The sequence below is a fragment of the Rhinoderma darwinii genome, unplaced genomic scaffold (assembly GCF_050947455.1).
Source record: "Rhinoderma darwinii isolate aRhiDar2 unplaced genomic scaffold, aRhiDar2.hap1 Scaffold_498, whole genome shotgun sequence".
NCBI lineage: Eukaryota > Metazoa > Chordata > Amphibia > Anura > Rhinodermatidae > Rhinoderma > Rhinoderma darwinii.
Genome location: NW_027464045.1, coordinates 1 through 16,833, shown reverse-complemented (window position 1 = coordinate 16,833; position 16,833 = coordinate 1). Strand labels below are relative to the sequence as shown.

General features: G+C 47.2%; 11 non-coding genes and 1 pseudogene across 11 annotated transcripts; all 12 read right to left on the bottom strand.

Annotated features, from left to right (window-relative positions):
• Nucleotides 1-2,115: 2,115 nt before the first annotated feature.
• Nucleotides 2,116-2,306, bottom strand: LOC142720342 (U2 spliceosomal RNA). Its single transcript, XR_012873130.1, has one exon. It is a non-coding gene; the product is annotated as a U2 spliceosomal RNA (small nuclear RNA).
• A 1,116-nt stretch (nucleotides 2,307-3,422) lies between these two features.
• Nucleotides 3,423-3,613, bottom strand: LOC142720370 (U2 spliceosomal RNA). The gene has a single exon (XR_012873159.1). It is a non-coding gene; the product is annotated as a U2 spliceosomal RNA (small nuclear RNA).
• Nucleotides 3,614-4,735: 1,122 nt separating this feature from the next.
• On the bottom strand, nucleotides 4,736-4,926 carry LOC142720330 (U2 spliceosomal RNA). The gene has a single exon (XR_012873119.1). It is a non-coding gene; the product is annotated as a U2 spliceosomal RNA (small nuclear RNA).
• A 1,118-nt stretch (nucleotides 4,927-6,044) lies between these two features.
• Nucleotides 6,045-6,235, bottom strand: LOC142720379 (U2 spliceosomal RNA). The gene has a single exon (XR_012873168.1). It is a non-coding gene; the product is annotated as a U2 spliceosomal RNA (small nuclear RNA).
• Nucleotides 6,236-7,356: 1,121 nt separating this feature from the next.
• LOC142720462 (U2 spliceosomal RNA) lies at nucleotides 7,357-7,547 on the bottom strand. The gene has a single exon (XR_012873248.1). It is a non-coding gene; the product is annotated as a U2 spliceosomal RNA (small nuclear RNA).
• A 1,119-nt stretch (nucleotides 7,548-8,666) lies between these two features.
• On the bottom strand, nucleotides 8,667-8,857 carry LOC142720415 (U2 spliceosomal RNA). The gene has a single exon (XR_012873204.1). It is a non-coding gene; the product is annotated as a U2 spliceosomal RNA (small nuclear RNA).
• Nucleotides 8,858-9,978: 1,121 nt separating this feature from the next.
• LOC142720449 (U2 spliceosomal RNA) lies at nucleotides 9,979-10,169 on the bottom strand. The gene has a single exon (XR_012873237.1). It is a non-coding gene; the product is annotated as a U2 spliceosomal RNA (small nuclear RNA).
• Nucleotides 10,170-11,288: 1,119 nt separating this feature from the next.
• On the bottom strand, nucleotides 11,289-11,479 carry LOC142720413 (U2 spliceosomal RNA). Its single transcript, XR_012873202.1, has one exon. It is a non-coding gene; the product is annotated as a U2 spliceosomal RNA (small nuclear RNA).
• Nucleotides 11,480-12,600: 1,121 nt separating this feature from the next.
• Nucleotides 12,601-12,791, bottom strand: LOC142720437 (U2 spliceosomal RNA). Its single transcript, XR_012873225.1, has one exon. It is a non-coding gene; the product is annotated as a U2 spliceosomal RNA (small nuclear RNA).
• Nucleotides 12,792-13,907: 1,116 nt separating this feature from the next.
• LOC142720425 (U2 spliceosomal RNA) lies at nucleotides 13,908-14,098 on the bottom strand. Its single transcript, XR_012873213.1, has one exon. It is a non-coding gene; the product is annotated as a U2 spliceosomal RNA (small nuclear RNA).
• Nucleotides 14,099-15,220: 1,122 nt separating this feature from the next.
• LOC142720322 (U2 spliceosomal RNA) lies at nucleotides 15,221-15,411 on the bottom strand. Its single transcript, XR_012873112.1, has one exon. It is a non-coding gene; the product is annotated as a U2 spliceosomal RNA (small nuclear RNA).
• Nucleotides 15,412-16,678: 1,267 nt separating this feature from the next.
• On the bottom strand, nucleotides 16,679-16,833 carry LOC142720422 (U2 spliceosomal RNA; annotated as a pseudogene; the record flags this gene model as incomplete).

The following is a 16,833-nucleotide window of genomic DNA, read 5'->3' as shown; positions in this document are numbered from 1 at the left end:
TTGCGCCTTCAGGACCAGACACCGTTTAGCCATTTTTAGCACGTGTTAGTTAAATGGCTATAACTTTCTTATTTGTTGGGCTAATGACGTGATTTTTGCGACTTTTTTTCCGTAGACAATGCAGGTTTCATTTTTTATCGTTTTTATACGAACCTTTTTTGCTATTTTAGAATTTTTATTCATAAAGTTTGAAAATAATAGTAAAAAAATAAGCTTTTTTACTTTTCAGCTATTTTTTTTGGGGTAATAACATAGTTTTACCCTAAAATAGACCTTTTATTTGTGATCGTCATTGTCTACCGTAAATTTTAATATATTACATGTGTATATTAGGGTAATTGGGTCAGCGCTAGCGTTACAACAATGATTGGCGTGGGGGAAAGTTTTTTTTTGGGGTGGGTATTTTATGTGTATTTATTATTTAATTTTTTTTTGCACTTTACTTTATTATTTTTTTATTACTATGGTCTGTCCCCCAAAGGTCAAAAAGACCTTTGGGGAACTTTATATATTTTTTTTCTTTCTTTTACACCATGTTTTTCCACTGTAACTGGGGCTGCATAGCAGCCCCAGTTACAGGGGAAATCAGCCCTCTCATAGTGACGATTGTCACTAATAGGGCTGTGCTGGGTCTAGTAAGACCCAGCAGCAGTCTGTCAGTAACGGCACCCGGCGATCATGTGACCAGTCACATGATCACCGGGAGGAATAGAGACAGCGCTGCTGCTGTCTCTATTCCTGTACACAGCGCGCATTCAGCTCTGTGTGATCAGTCACTGACAGCCGGAGACCCGACATTCAGCTGCCCGATCGCGCGGGCAGCAAGTTAAAACCCGAGCCGTAGAAAGTCTATGACTCGGGTTTTAAGGACCCTGACCGCTGGCCGTAAAAATACAGCCAGCGGTCGGGAACCAGTTAATGGCCGAGCGGGGAGATACCTCCCTGCTCTGCCGTAGTGTTCAGTGGCGTCCCGCTGTAGCAGCCATAGCAGCTGCTAGCGGAGCCTCCGGCCATGGTGGGGGCCCGTGCCGGCGGGCGACACGGGCCCCGTAGCAGCCGCTACTGCTGCTACGGCGGTAGTTACGCCACTGCCCTCCTGCCGTGCAAACACTGGCAGCAGCAGCAGCAGCAGCAGCAGCAGTAAGTGCATGCCCACTGCCACCCCTTCTCCTTTCACACCTTGTATCAGCTTTAATCCAGTCCAGTGCTGCCTGCTGAGCAGCACTGACCAACACTGCCTGGGCCCAGGCTTTTATCTCTGAGGCCCCATTATGATGTCAGAAAGCTGGCTCTGGCTCCTGAGGTCTCCACTATGACACGTGCAAAGTTCCGTCTGAACTTTATATAAGACGGTGCGGCTCAGTCAGTCACTCAGTGTTGCCTGAGAGGGCAACACTGCAACAGCCGGCCCCCAGGCTGTCTTTTTTTTGCACAGCTAGTTGCCTCCAGGAGGCCACAAGAGGGAGACAAGGGACTGCAAAATGGAAAATAGGCATCCACCAACTTTACAGATAACTTGTTCTCCTTGCTCCTACAACCTCCATCCTTGCACAGTTTGTTATTCTTCCAGGTAACATAGTAACAAATCCAAATTGCTGCTCTCTTTGTAGGCAAGCAAGGGTTTGTTGCAACTGCAATTCTTACTTCTTCTTGAAATGTAGGGACCACAGTACATTCCATCACATCCATCTAGTGTACACAGGTAGGTCCATTGTGACGGGCGGGCGGGCGGGCTGGCTGCTTTAATGGCTGTTTGCTGTTCCCCTACTCCACTCCATTATTTGACTATGGTGCTGCATCAATCAGTGGCTGGCACAGGTGCAGCTCTTTAACCTACCTAGGAGGGAGGGCGGAGAGAAGACAAGGAAGGTGAATGAGCTGTTCCAATGTGAAATGCCGGAAACACAGAAACACAGACGACACAAAACAAGAGGTGGCAATGTATTAATTAATTGCATTTAATAAATTAGCTCATTATCACACATGACTGTACAAATGCATTGTCCAACAGGTGTTGAAATAATGGGATTAAAAGGGGAGATCCCATCCGAAAGACAAAAACAATGGCAAACACAAAAAGCACTTTTGGAATCTGATTTTAGTAAACACATAAGGAAAGGGTGCACCGGTCCTGGAAATACTGCAATACCAGGTCAATGCGTGGAGTGGACAGAGCAAGCTCTATTTCCATCTCCCTGTTCTAAAAATCCATTTAATATATGGTCCCCAGATAGGGGACGTATCAGATATTAAACTGATAAGAACAGATACTACACTTGATCTTAGCCAAAAGGCCGAGAAGCGATAACCCGAACGTGCCGCGCGTTTTGCTTCTTTTGCTTGCACCACAATGCAGTGCTGAAAGAGGAGGAATCGACATAAAAACGCCTTCCTGGCAACGCCCAAATGCCCTCCTGCCGTGCAAACACTGGCAGCAGCAGCAGTAAGTGCATGCCCACTGCCACCCCTTCTCCTTTCACACCTTGTATCAGCTTTAATCCAGTCCAGTGCTGCCTGCTGAGCAGCACTGACCAACACTGCCTGGGCCCAGGCTTTTATCTCTGAGGCCCCATTATGATGTCAGAAAGCTGGCTCTGGCTCCTGAGGTCTCCACTATGACACGTGCAAACTTCCGTCTGAACTTTATATAAGACGGTGCGGCTCAGTCAGTCACTCAGTGTTGCCTGAGAGGGCAACACTGCAACAGCCGGCCCCCAGGCTGTCTTTTTTTTGCACAGCTAGTTGCCTCCAGGAGGCCACAAGAGGGAGACAAGGGACTGCAAAATGGAAAATAGGCATCCACCAACTTTACAGACAACTTGTTCTCCTTGCTCCTACAACCTCCATCCTTGCACAGTTTGTTATTCTTCCAGGTAACATAGTAACAAATCCAAATTGCTGCTCTCTTTGTAGGCAAGCAAGGGTTTGTTGCAACTGCAATTCTTACTTCTTCTTGAAATGTAGGGACCACAGTACATTCCATCACATCCATCTAGTGTACACAGGTAGTTCCATTGTGACGGGCGGGCGGGCGGGCGGGCTGGCTGCTTTAATGGCTGTTTGCTGTTCCCCTACTTCACTCCACTATTTGACTATGGTGCTGCATCAATCAGTGGCTGGCTCAGGTGCAGCTCTTTAACCTACCTAGGAGGGAGGGCGGAGAGAAGACAAGGAAGGTGAATGAGCTGTTCCAATGTGAAATGCCGGAAACACAGAAACACAGAAGACACAAAACAAGAGGTGGCAATGTATTAATTAATTGCATTTAATAAATTAGCTCATTATCACACATGACTGTACAAATGCATTGTCCAACAGGTGTTGAAATAATGGGATTAAAAGGGGAGATCCCATCCGAAAGACAAAAACAATGGCAAACACAAAAAGCACTTTTGGAATCTGATTTTAGTAAACACATAAGGAAAGGGTGCACCGGTCCTGGAAATACTGTAATACCAGGTCAATGCGTGGAGTGGACAGAGCAAGCTCTATTTCCATCTCCCTGTTCTAAAAATCCATTTAATATATGGTCCCCAGATAGGGGACGTATCAGATATTAAACTGATAAGAACAGATACTACACTTGATCTTAGCCAAAAGGCCGAGAAGCGATAACCCGAACGTGCCGCGCGTTTTGCTTCCTTTGCTTGCACCACAATGCAGTGCTGAAAGAGGAGGAATCGACATAAAAACGCCTTCCTGGCAACGCCCAAATGCCCTCCTGCCGTGCAAACACTGGCAGCAGCAGCAGCAGCAGTAAGTGCATGCCCACTGCCACCCCTTCTCCTTTCACACCTTGTATCAGCTTTAATCCAGTCCAGTGCTGCCTGCTGAGCAGCACTGACCAACACTGCCTGGGCCCAGGCTTTTATCTCTGAGGCCCCATTATGATGTCAGAAAGCTGGCTCTGGCTCCTGAGGTCTCCACTATGACACGTGCAAAGTTCCGTCTGAACTTTATATAAGACGGTGCGGCTCAGTCAGTCACTCAGTGTTGCCTGAGAGGGCAACACTGCAACAGCCGGCCCCCAGGCTGTCTTTTTTTTGCACAGCTAGTTGCCTCCAGGAGGCCACAAGAGGGAGACAAGGGACTGCAAAATGGAAAATAGGCATCCACCAACTTTACAGACAACTTGTTCTCCTTGCTCCTACAACCTCCATCCTTGCACAGTTTGTTATTCTTCCAGGTAACATAGTAACAAATCCAAATTGCTGCTCTCTTTGTAGGCAAGCAAGGGTTTGTTGCAACTGCAATTCTTACTTCTTCTTGAAATGTAGGGACCACAGTACATTCCATCACATCCATCTAGTGTACACAGGTAGGTCCATTGTGACGGGCGGGCGGGCGGGCGGGCTGGCTGCTTTAATGGCTGTTTGCTGTTCCCCTACTCCACTCCACTATTTGACTATGGTGCTGCATCAATCAGTGGCTGGCTCAGGTGCAGCTCTTTAACCTACCTAGGAGGGAGGGCGGAGAGAAGACAAGGAAGGTGAATGAGCTGTTCCAATGTGAAATGCCGGAAACACAGAAACACAGACGACACAAAACAAGAGGTGGCAATGTATTAATTAATTGCATTTAATAAATTAGCTCATTATCACACATGACTGTACAAATGCATTGTCCAACAGGTGTTGAAATAATGGGATTAAAAGGGGAGATCCCATCCGAAAGACAAAAACAATGGCAAACACAAAAAGCACTTTTGGAATCTGATTTTAGTAAATACATAAGGAAAGGGTGCACCGGTCCTGGAAATACTGCAATACCAGGTCAATGCGTGGAGTGGACAGAGCAAGCTCTATTTCCATCTCCCTGTTCTAAAAATCCATTTAATATATGGTCCCCAGATAGGGGACGTATCAGATATTAAACTGATAAGAACAGATACTACACTTGATCTTAGCCAAAAGGCCGAGAAGCGATAACCCGAACGTGCCGCGCGTTTTGCTTCTTTTGCTTGCACCACAATGCAGTGCTGAAAGAGGAGGAATCAACATAAAAACGCCTTCCTGGCAACGCCCAAATGCCCTCCTGCCGTGCAAACACTGGCAGCAGCAGCAGCAGCAGTAAGTGCATGCCCACTGCCACCCCTTCTCCTTTCACACCTTGTATCAGCTTTAATCCAGTCCAGTGCTGCCTGCTGAGCAGCACTGACCAACACTGCCTGGGCCCAGGCTTTTATCTCTGAGGCCCCATTATGATGTCAGAAAGCTGGCTCTGGCTCCTGAGGTCTCCACTATGACACGTGCAAAGTTCCGTCTGAACTTTATATAAGACGGTGCGGCTCAGTCAGTCACTCAGTGTTGCCTGAGAGGGCAACACTGCAACAGCCGGCCCCCAGGCTGTCTTTTTTTTGCACAGCTAGTTGCCTCCAGGAGGCCACAAGAGGGAGACAAGGGACTGCAAAATGGAAAATAGGCATCCACCAACTTTACAGACAACTTGTTCTCCTTGCTCCTACAACCTCCATCCTTGCACAGTTTGTTATTCTTCCAGGTAACATAGTAACAAATCCAAATTGCTGCTCTCTTTGTAGGCAAGCAAGGGTTTGTTGCAACTGCAATTCTTACTTCTTCTTGAAATGTAGGGACCACAGTACATTCCATCACATCCATCTAGTGTACACAGGTAGGTCCATTGTGACGGGCGGGCGGGCGGGCTGGCTGCTTTAATGGCTGTTTGCTGTTCCCCTACTCCACTCCACTATTTGACTATGGTGCTGCATCAATCAGTGGCTGGCTCAGGTGCAGCTCTTTAACCTACCTAGGAGGGAGGGCGGAGAGAAGACAAGGAAGGTGAATGAGCTGTTCCAATGTGAAATGCCGGAAACACAGAAACACAGACGACACAAAACAAGAGGTGGCAATGTATTAATTAATTGCATTTAATAAATTAGCTCATTATCACACATGACTGTACAAATGCATTGTCCAACAGGTGTTGAAATAATGGGATTAAAAGGGGAGATCCCATCCGAAAGACAAAAACAATGGCAAACACAAAAAGCACTTTTGGAATCTGATTTTAGTAAACACATAAGGAAAGGGTGCACCGGTCCTGGAAATACTGCAATACCAGGTCAATGCGTGGAGTGGACAGAGCAAGCTCTATTTCCATCTCCCTGTTCTAAAAAGCCATTTAATATATGGTCCCCAGATAGGGGACGTATCAGATATTAAACTGATAAGAACAGATACTACACTTGATCTTAGCCAAAAGGCCGAGAAGCGATAACCCGAACGTGCCGCGCGTTTTGCTTCTTTTGCTTGCACCACAATGCAGTGCTGAAAGAGGAGGAATCGACATAAAAACGCCTTCCTGGCAACGCCCAAATGCCCTCCTGCCGTGCAAACACTGGCAGCAGCAGCAGCAGCAGCAGTAAGTGCATGCCCACTGCCACCCCTTCTCCTTTCACACCTTGTATCAGCTTTAATCCAGTCCAGTGCTGCCTGCTGAGCAGCACTGACCAACACTGCCTGGGCCCAGGCTTTTATCTCTGAGGCCCCATTATGATGTCAGAAAGCTGGCTCTGGCTCCTGAGGTCTCCACTATGACACGTGCAAAGCTCCGTCTGAACTTTATATAAGACGGTGCAGCTCAGTCAGTCACTCAGTGTTGCCTGAGAGGGCAACACTGCAACAGCCGGCCCCCAGGCTGTCTTTTTTTTGCACAGCTAGTTGCCTCCAGGAGGCCACAAGAGGGAGACAAGGGACTGCAAAATGGAAAATAGGCATCCACCAACTTTACAGACAACTTGTTCTCCTTGCTCCTACAACCTCCATCCTTGCACAGTTTGTTATTCTTCCAGGTAACATAGTAACAAATCCAAATTGCTGCTCTCTTTGTAGGCAAGCAAGGGTTTGTTGCAACTGCAATTCTTACTTCTTCTTGAAATGTAGGGACCACAGTACATTCCATCACATCCATCTAGTGTACACAGGTAGGTCCATTGTGACGGGCGGGCGGGCGGGCTGGCTGCTTTAATGGCTGTTTGCTGTTCCCCTACTCCACTCCATTATTTGACTATGGTGCTGCATCAATCAGTGGCTGGCACAGGTGCAGCTCTTTAACCTACCTAGGAGGGAGGGCGGAGAGAAGACAAGGAAGGTGAATGAGCTGTTCCAATGTGAAATGCCGGAAACACAGAAACACAGACGACACAAAACAAGAGGTGGCAATGTATTAATTAATTGCATTTAATAAATTAGCTCATTATCACACATGACTGTACAAATGCATTGTCCAACAGGTGTTGAAATAATGGGATTAAAAGGGGAGATCCCATCCGAAAGACAAAAACAATGGCAAACACAAAAAGCACTTTTGGAATCTGATTTTAGTAAACACATAAGGAAAGGGTGCACCGGTCCTGGAAATACTGCAATACCAGGTCAATGCGTGGAGTGGACAGAGCAAGCTCTATTTCCATCTCCCTGTTCTAAAAATCCATTTAATATATGGTCCCCAGATAGGGGACGTATCAGATATTAAACTGATAAGAACAGATACTACACTTGATCTTAGCCAAAAGGCCGAGAAGCGATAACCCGAACGTGCCGCGCGTTTTGCTTCTTTTGCTTGCACCACAATGCAGTGCTGAAAGAGGAGGAATCGACATAAAAACGCCTTCCTGGCAACGCCCAAATGCCCTCCTGCCGTGCAAACACTGGCAGCAGCAGCAGCAGTAAGTGCATGCCCACTGCCACCCCTTCTCCTTTCACACCTTGTATCAGCTTTAATCCAGTCCAGTGCTGCCTGCTGAGCAGCACTGACCAACACTGCCTGGGCCCAGGCTTTTATCTCTGAGGCCCCATTATGATGTCAGAAAGCTGGCTCTGGCTCCTGAGGTCTCCACTATGACACGTGCAAAGTTCCGTCTGAACTTTATATAAGACGGTGCGGCTCAGTCAGTCACTCAGTGTTGCCTGAGAGGGCAACACTGCAACAGCCGGCCCCCAGGCTGTCTTTTTTTTGCACAGCTAGTTGCCTCCAGGAGGCCACAAGAGGGAGACAAGGGACTGCAAAATGGAAAATAGGCATCCACCAACTTTACAGACAACTTGTTCTCCTTGCTCCTACAACCTCCATCCTTGCACAGTTTGTTATTCTTCCAGGTAACATAGTAACAAATCCAAATTGCTGCTCTCTTTGTAGGCAAGCAAGGGTTTGTTGCAACTGCAATTCTTACTTCTTCTTGAAATGTAGGGACCACAGTACATTCCATCACATCCATCTAGTGTACACAGGTAGTTCCATTGTGACGGGCGGGCGGGCGGGCGGGCTGGCTGCTTTAATGGCTGTTTGCTGTTCCCCTACTCCACTCCACTATTTGACTATGGTGCTGCATCAATCAGTGGCTGGCTCAGGTGCAGCTCTTTAACCTACCTAGGAGGGAGGGCGGAGAGAAGACAAGGAAGGTGAATGAGCTGTTCCAATGTGAAATGCCGGAAACACAGAAACACAGAAGACACAAAACAAGAGGTGGCAATGTATTAATTAATTGCATTTAATAAATTAGCTCATTATCACACATGACTGTACAAATGCATTGTCCAACAGGTGTTGAAATAATGGGATTAAAAGGGGAGATCCCATCCGAAAGACAAAAACAATGGCAAACACAAAAAGCACTTTTGGAATCTGATTTTAGTAAACACATAAGGAAAGGGTGCACCGGTCCTGGAAATACTGCAATACCAGGTCAATGCGTGGAGTGGACAGAGCAAGCTCTATTTCCATCTCCCTGTTCTAAAAATCCATTTAATATATGGTCCCCAGATAGGGGACGTATCAGATATTAAACTGATAAGAACAGATACTACACTTGATCTTAGCCAAAATGCCGAGAAGCGATAACCCGAACGTGCCGCGCGTTTTGCTTCTTTTGCTTGCACCACAATGCAGTGCTGAAAGAGGAGGAATCGACATAAAAACGCCTTCCTGGCAACGCCCAAATGCCCTCCTGCCGTGCAAACACTGGCAGCAGCAGCAGCAGCAGCAGCAGTAAGTGCATGCCCACTGCCACCCCTTCTCCTTTCACACCTTGTATCAGCTTTAATCCAGTCCAGTGCTGCCTGCTGAGCAGCACTGACCAACACTGCCTGGGCCCAGGCTTTTATCTCTGAGGCCCCATTATGATGTCAGAAAGCTGGCTCTGGCTCCTGAGGTCTCCACTATGACACGTGCAAAGTTCCGTCTGAACTTTATATAAGACGGTGCGGCTCAGTCAGTCACTCAGTGTTGCCTGAGAGGGCAACACTGCAACAGCCGGCCCCCAGGCTGTCTTTTTTTTGCACAGCTAGTTGCCTCCAGGAGGCCACAAGAGGGAGACAAGGGACTGCAAAATGGAAAATAGGCATCCACCAACTTTACAGACAACTTGTTCTCCTTGCTCCTACAACCTCCATCCTTGCACAGTTTGCTATTCTTCCAGGTAACATAGTAACAAATCCAAATTGCTGCTCTCTTTGTAGGCAAGCAAGGGTATGTTGCAACTGCAATTCTTACTTCTTGAAATGTAGGGACCACAGTACATTCCATCACATCCATCTAGTGTACACAGGTAGGTCCATTGTGACGGGCGGGCGGGCGGGCTGGCTGCTTTAATGGCTGTTTGCTGTTCCCCTACTCCACTCCACTATTTGACTATGGTGCTGCATCAATCAGTGGCTGGCTCAGGTGCAGCTCTTTAACCTACCTAGGAGGGAGGGCGGAGAGAAGACAAGGAAGGTGAATGAGCTGTTCCAATGTGAAATGCCGGAAACACAGAAACACAGACGACACAAAACAAGAGGTGGCAATGTATTAATTAATTGCATTTAATAAATTAGCTCATTATCACACATGACTGTACAAATGCATTGTCCAACAGGTGTTGAAATAATGGGATTAAAAGGGGAGATCCCATCCGAAAGACAAAAACAATGGCAAACACAAAAAGCACTTTTGGAATCTGATTTTAGTAAACACATAAGGAAAGGGTGCACCGGTCCTGGAAATACTGCAATACCAGGTCAATGCGTGGAGTGGACAGAGCAAGCTCTATTTCCATCTCCCTGTTCTAAAAATCCATTTAATATATGGTCCCCAGATAGGGGACGTATCAGATATTAAACTGATAAGAACAGATACTACACTTGATCTTAGCCAAAAGGCCGAGAAGCGATAACCCGAACGTGCCGCGCGTTTTGCTTCTTTTGCTTGCACCACAATGCAGTGCTGAAAGAGGAGGAATCGACATAAAAACGCCTTCCTGGCAACACCCAAATGCCCTCCTGCCGTGCAAACACTGGCAGCAGCAGCAGCAGTAAGTGCATGCCCACTGCCACCCCTTCTCCTTTCACACCTTGTATCAGCTTTAATCCAGTCCAGTGCTGCCTGCTGAGCAGCACTGACCAACACTGCCTGGGCCCAGGCTTTTATCTCTGAGGCCCCATTATGATGTCAGAAAGCTGGCTCTGGCTCCTGAGGTCTCCACTATGACACGTGCAAAGTTCCGTCTGAACTTTATATAAGACGGTGCGGCTCAGTCAGTCACTCAGTGTTGCCTGAGAGGGCAACACTGCAACAGCCGGCCCCCAGGCTGTCTTTTTTTTGCACAGCTAGTTGCCTCCAGGAGGCCACAAGAGGGAGACAAGGGACTGCAAAATGGAAAATAGGCATCCACCAACTTTACAGACAACTTGTTCTCCTTGCTCCTACAACCTCCATCCTTGCACAGTTTGTTATTCTTCCAGGTAACATAGTAACAAATCCAAATTGCTGCTCTCTTTGTAGGCAAGCAAGGGTTTGTTGCAACTGCAATTCTTACTTCTTCTTGAAATGTAGGGACCACAGTACATTCCATCACATCCATCTAGTGTACACAGGTAGTTCCATTGTGACGGGCGGGCGGGCGGGCGGGCTGGCTGCTTTAATGGCTGTTTGCTGTTCCCCTACTCCACTCCACTATTTGACTATGGTGCTGCATCAATCAGTGGCTGGCTCAGGTGCAGCTCTTTAACCTACCTAGGAGGGAGGGCGGAGAGAAGACAAGGAAGGTGAATGAGCTGTTCCAATGTGAAATGCCGGAAACACAGAAACACAGAAGACACAAAACAAGAGGTGGCAATGTATTAATTAATTGCATTTAATAAATTAGCTCATTATCACACATGACTGTACAAATGCATTGTCCAACAGGTGTTGAAATAATGGGATTAAAAGGGGAGATCCCATCCGAAAGACAAAAACAATGGCAAACACAAAAAGCACTTTTGGAATCTGATTTTAGTAAACACATAAGGAAAGGGTGCACCGGTCCTGGAAATACTGCAATACCAGGTCAATGCGTGGAGTGGACAGAGCAAGCTCTATTTCCATCTCCCTGTTCTAAAAATCCATTTAATATATGGTCCCCAGATAGGGGACGTATCAGATATTAAACTGATAAGAACAGATACTACACTTGATCTTAGCCAAAATGCCGAGAAGCGATAACCCGAACGTGCCGCGCGTTTTGCTTCTTTTGCTTGCACCACAATGCAGTGCTGAAAGAGGAGGAATCGACATAAAAACGCCTTCCTGGCAACGCCCAAATGCCCTCCTGCCGTGCAAACACTGGCAGCAGCAGCAGCAGCAGCAGCAGTAAGTGCATGCCCACTGCCACCCCTTCTCCTTTCACACCTTGTATCAGCTTTAATCCAGTCCAGTGCTGCCTGCTGAGCAGCACTGACCAACACTGCCTGGGCCCAGGCTTTTATCTCTGAGGCCCCATTATGATGTCAGAAAGCTGGCTCTGGCTCCTGAGGTCTCCACTATGACACGTGCAAAGTTCCGTCTGAACTTTATATAAGACGGTGCGGCTCAGTCAGTCACTCAGTGTTGCCTGAGAGGGCAACACTGCAACAGCCGGCCCCCAGGCTGTCTTTTTTTTGCACAGCTAGTTGCCTCCAGGAGGCCACAAGAGGGAGACAAGGGACTGCAAAATGGAAAATAGGCATCCACCAACTTTACAGACAACTTGTTCTCCTTGCTCCTACAACCTCCATCCTTGCACAGTTTGCTATTCTTCCAGGTAACATAGTAACAAATCCAAATTGCTGCTCTCTTTGTAGGCAAGCAAGGGTATGTTGCAACTGCAATTCTTACTTCTTGAAATGTAGGGACCACAGTACATTCCATCACATCCATCTAGTGTACACAGGTAGGTCCATTGTGACGGGCGGGCGGGCGGGCTGGCTGCTTTAATGGCTGTTTGCTGTTCCCCTACTCCACTCCACTATTTGACTATGGTGCTGCATCAATCAGTGGCTGGCTCAGGTGCAGCTCTTTAACCTACCTAGGAGGGAGGGCGGAGAGAAGACAAGGAAGGTGAATGAGCTGTTCCAATGTGAAATGCCGGAAACACAGAAACACAGACGACACAAAACAAGAGGTGGCAATGTATTAATTAATTGCATTTAATAAATTAGCTCATTATCACACATGACTGTACAAATGCATTGTCCAACAGGTGTTGAAATAATGGGATTAAAAGGGGAGATCCCATCCGAAAGACAAAAACAATGGCAAACACAAAAAGCACTTTTGGAATCTGATTTTAGTAAACACATAAGGAAAGGGTGCACCGGTCCTGGAAATACTGCAATACCAGGTCAATGCGTGGAGTGGACAGAGCAAGCTCTATTTCCATCTCCCTGTTCTAAAAATCCATTTAATATATGGTCCCCAGATAGGGGACGTATCAGATATTAAACTGATAAGAACAGATACTACACTTGATCTTAGCCAAAAGGCCGAGAAGCGATAACCCGAACGTGCCGCGCGTTTTGCTTCTTTTGCTTGCACCACAATGCAGTGCTGAAAGAGGAGGAATCGACATAAAAACGCCTTCCTGGCAACACCCAAATGCCCTCCTGCCGTGCAAACACTGGCAGCAGCAGCAGCAGCAGCAGCAGTAAGTGCATGCCCACTGCCACCCCTTCTCCTTTCACACCTTGTATCAGATTTAATCCAGTCCAGTGCTGCCTGCTGAGCAGCACTGACCAACACTGCCTGGGCCCAGGCTTTTATCTCTGAGGCCCCATTATGATGTCAGAAAGCTGGCTCTGGCTCCTGAGGTCTCCACTATGACACGTGCAAAGTTCCGTCTGAACTTTATATAAGACGGTGCGGCTCAGTCAGTCACTCAGTGTTGCCTGAGAGGGCAACACTGCAACAGCCGGCCCCCAGGCTGTCTTTTTTTTGCACAGCTAGTTGCCTCCAGGAGGCCACAAGAGGGAGACAAGGGACTGCAAAATGGAAAATAGGCATCCACCAACTTTACAGACAACTTGTTCTCCTTGCTCCTACAACCTCCATCCTTGCACAGTTTGTTATTCTTCCAGGTAACATAGTAACAAATCCAAATTGCTGCTCTCTTTGTAGGCAAGCAAGGGTTTGTTGCAACTGCAATTCTTACTTCTTCTTGAAATGTAGGGACCACAGTACATTCCATCACATCCATCTAGTGTACACAGGTAGGTCCATTGTGACGGGCGGGCTGGCTGCTTTAATGGCTGTTTGCTGTTCCCCTACTCCACTCCACTATTTGACTATGGTGCTGCATCAATCAGTGGCTGGCTCAGGTGCAGCTCTTTAACCTACCTAGGAGGGAGGGCGGAGAGAAGACAAGGAAGGTGAATGAGCTGTTCCAATGTGAAATGCCGGAAACACAGAAACACAGACGACACAAAACAAGAGGTGGCAATGTATTAATTAATTGCATTTAATAAATTAGCTCATTATCACACATGACTGTACAAATGCATTGTCCAACAGGTGTTGAAATAATGGGATTAAAAGGGGAGATCCCATCCGAAAGACAAAAACAATGGCAAACACAAAAAGCACTTTTGGAATCTGATTTTAGTAAACACATAAGGAAAGGGTGCACCGGTCCTGGAAATACTGCAATACCAGGTCAATGCGTGGAGTGGACAGAGCAAGCTCTATTTCCATCTCCCTGTTCTAAAAATCCATTTAATATATGGTCCCCAGATAGGGGACGTATCAGATATTAAACTGATAAGAACAGATACTACACTTGATCTTAGCCAAAAGGCCGAGAAGCGATAACCCGAACGTGCCGCGCGTTTTGCTTCTTTTGCTTGCACCACAATGCAGTGCTGAAAGAGGAGGAATCAACATAAAAACGCCTTCCTGGCAACGCCCAAATGCCCTCCTGCCGTGCAAACACTGGCAGCAGCAGCAGCAGCAGTAAGTGCATGCCCACTGCCACCCCTTCTCCTTTCACACCTTGTATCAGCTTTAATCCAGTCCAGTGCTGCCTGCTGAGCAGCACTGACCAACACTGCCTGGGCCCAGGCTTTTATCTCTGAGGCCCCATTATGATGTCAGAAAGCTGGCTCTGGCTCCTGAGGTCTCCACTATGACACGTGCAAAGTTCCGTCTGAACTTTATATAAGACGGTGCAGCTCAGTCAGTCACTCAGTGTTGCCTGAGAGGGCAACACTGCAACAGCCGGCCCCCAGGCTGTCTTTTTTTTGCACAGCTAGTTGCCTCCAGGAGGCCACAAGAGGGAGACAAGGGACTGCAAAATGGAAAATAGGCATCCACCAACTTTACAGACAACTTGTTCTCCTTGCTCCTACAACCTCCATCCTTGCACAGTTTGTTATTCTTCCAGGTAACATAGTAACAAATCCAAATTGCTGCTCTCTTTGTAGGCAAGCAAGGGTTTGTTGCAACTGCAATTCTTACTTCTTCTTGAAATGTAGGGACCACAGTACATTCCATCACATCCATCTAGTGTACACAGGTAGGTCCATTGTGACGGGCGGGCGGGCGGGCGGGCTGGCTGCTTTAATGGCTGTTTGCTGTTCCCCTACTCCACTCCACTATTTGACTATGGTGCTGCATCAATCAGTGGCTCGCTCAGGTGCAGCTCTTTAACCTACCTAGGAGGGAGGGCGGAGAGAAGACAAGGAAGGTGAATGAGCTGTTCCAATGTGAAATGCCGGAAACACAGAAACACAGACGACACAAAACAAGAGGTGGCAATGTATTAATTAATTGCATTTAATAAATTAGCTCATTATCACACATGACTGTACAAATGCATTGTCCAACAGGTGTTGAAATAATGGGATTAAAAGGGGAGATCCCATCCGAAAGACAAAAACAATGGCAAACACAAAAAGCACTTTTGGAATCTGATTTTAGTAAACACATAAGGAAAGGGTGCACCGGTCCTGGAAATACTGCAATACCAGGTCAATGCGTGGAGTGGACAGAGCAAGCTCTATTTCCATCTCCCTGTTCTAAAAATCCATTTAATATATGGTCCCCAGATAGGGGACGTATCAGATATTAAACTGATAAGAACAGATACTACACTTGATCTTAGCCAAAAGGCCGAGAAGCGATAACCCGAACGGGCCGCGCCTTGACCGAGCCTGCCCAATACTGCTGTTCACCCCTTGCAGCGATTCAGCCTACTCCTAGGCAATTCCATGGGGCCCTGCAGGCTCACACACACTCACAGCTACTAAGCGGGAGGTGAATAAAGGCCGGAGAGGAAGCAAGACAGGATTTGCTTCTTTTGCTTGCACCACAATGCAGTGCTGAAAGAGGAAGAATCGACATAAAAACACCTTCCTGGCAACGCCCAAATGCCCTCCTGCCGTGCAAACACTGGCAGCAGCAGCAGCAGCAGTAAGTGCATGCCCACTGCCACCCCTTCTCCTTTCACACCTTGTATCAGATTTAATCCAGTCCAGTGCTGCCTGCTGAGCAGCACTGACCAACACTGCCTGGGCCCAGGCTTTTATCTCTGAGGCCCCATTATGATGTCAGAAAGCTGGCTCTGGCTCCTGAGGTCTCCACTATGACACGTGCAAAGTTCCGTCTGAACTTTATATAAGACGGTGCGGCTCAGTCAGTCACTCAGTGTTGCCTGAGAGGGCAACACTGCAACAGCCGGCCCCCAGGCTGTCTTTTTTTTGCACAGCTAGTTGCCTCCAGGAGGCCACAAGAGGGAGACAAGGGACTGCAAAATGGAAAATAGGCATCCACCAACTTTACAGACAACTTGTTCTCCTTGCTCCTACAACCTCCATCCTTGCACAGTTTGTTATTCTTCCAGGTAACATAGTAACAAATCCAAATTGCTGCTCTCTTTGTAGGCAAGCAAGGGTTTGTTGCAACTGCAATTCTTACTTCTTCTTGAAATGTAGGGACCACAGTACATTCCATCACATCCATCTAGTGTACACAGGTAGGTCCATTGTGACGGGCGGGCGGGCGGGCGGGCTGGCTGCTTTAATGGCTGTTTGCTGTTCCCCTACTCCACTCCACTATTTGACTATGGTGCTGCATCAATCAGTGGCTGGCTCAGGTGCAGCTCTTTAACCTACCTAGGAGGGAGGGCGGAGAGAAGACAAGGAAGGTGAATGAGCTGTTCCAATGTGAAATGCCGGAAACACAGAAACACAGACGACACAAAACAAGAGGTGTCAATGTATTAATTAATTGCATTTAATAAATTAGCTCATTATCACACATGACTGTACAAATGCATTGTCCAACAGGTGTTGAAATAATGGGATTAAAAGGGGAGATCCCATCCGAAAGACAAAAACAATGGCAAACACAAAAAGCACTTTTGGAATCTGATTTTAGTAAACACATAAGGAAAGGGTGCACCGGTCCTGGAAATACTGCAATACCCGGTCAATGCGTGGAGTGGACAGAGCAAGCTCTATTTCCAACTCCCTGTTCTAAAAATCCATTTAATATATGGTCCCCAGATAGGGGACGTATCAGATATTAAACTGATAAGAACAGATA